The sequence below is a fragment of the Propithecus coquereli genome, unplaced genomic scaffold (assembly GCF_000956105.1).
Source record: "Propithecus coquereli isolate 6110/MARCELLA unplaced genomic scaffold, Pcoq_1.0 Scaffold354, whole genome shotgun sequence".
In the NCBI taxonomy this organism is placed as follows: Eukaryota; Metazoa; Chordata; class Mammalia; order Primates; family Indriidae; genus Propithecus; species Propithecus coquereli.
The window spans coordinates 362,891-363,850 of record NW_012149219.1 but is presented as its reverse complement, the minus strand read 5'-3'; positions in this window follow the sequence as shown (position 1 = coordinate 363,850).

The window sequence follows — 960 nt, the reverse complement described above, 5'->3', positions numbered from 1 at the left end:
TTTTTTATCTGGTTGGTTTTTAAGGGTTTTCCCAGATACAAGATAAACAAGGCCCAGAGAGGAAGCCATTTTCCTGGATTTTCCAGCACTGTCCAGAGGGCAGGAATCTGAGACACTCACACTATTTTTCAAAAATCATTACTTCATGATCAGACAAGCCTCAGAGAAATAACAGAATTTTGTCGCTGTCCTAAAAACCTGGCAAAAACATAAAAATACACTTCCAGTAACTGGGTCATGGCGGGAACAAGTCCCTACGAAGCTTAAGCTTTTGGCAGGGGGAATTATAGGGGTGTTTGGGGACCTTGGAAGTACCTCTGTGTGCCGGTGTCTCTCTGTCGGACCGTGGGCCGCCTCAGGTCAGACACCGTGACTTTCACGTGGTGCCAAGCACCCAGCATAGTGCCAGGCACGTGGTGGGTGCTCAGTTATTTTTTTGTTAGCTGAATTAATGAGTCTCAAAATGCAGCAGGACCCGAGTAATCATGTATGGCAGAAACGTGTAAAGAGGGGAAAATGTTTTCAAGTTGTGGACACCTTTGCAGAACAGGGCCGGACCCAGTGTTTTGCTCTTGGTAGGTCTTCAAGGAACATGCCAGACGTTGTCTCAGACAGAGCTGGAGGCGCTGGCCTTTGCTAAAGAGACAGGAGAACCCAGACACACATGGTGACTGGGGCACAGAACAGAGTGTCCGTGAGAGCCTTTATTTTCAGTAAAATTGTAGCTAGGATGGGAAGTGTGGCTGCACTTGGCTGGGCGTGTCCCCTGCCAAAAGCTTAAGCTTCGTAGGGACTTTCTGCTTAGTCTTCTGTCTCCGCACTGAACTGTGGGCCTCCAGACGGCCCAAACCTCGTTTGTTAATTCGTGTGTCAGTAGCAATACACAGCTGTCCCTCCAACCCACAGGTTCCCATCCACAGATTCAACCAATCTCATGTGGAAAATATTCGGGAAAAAAAA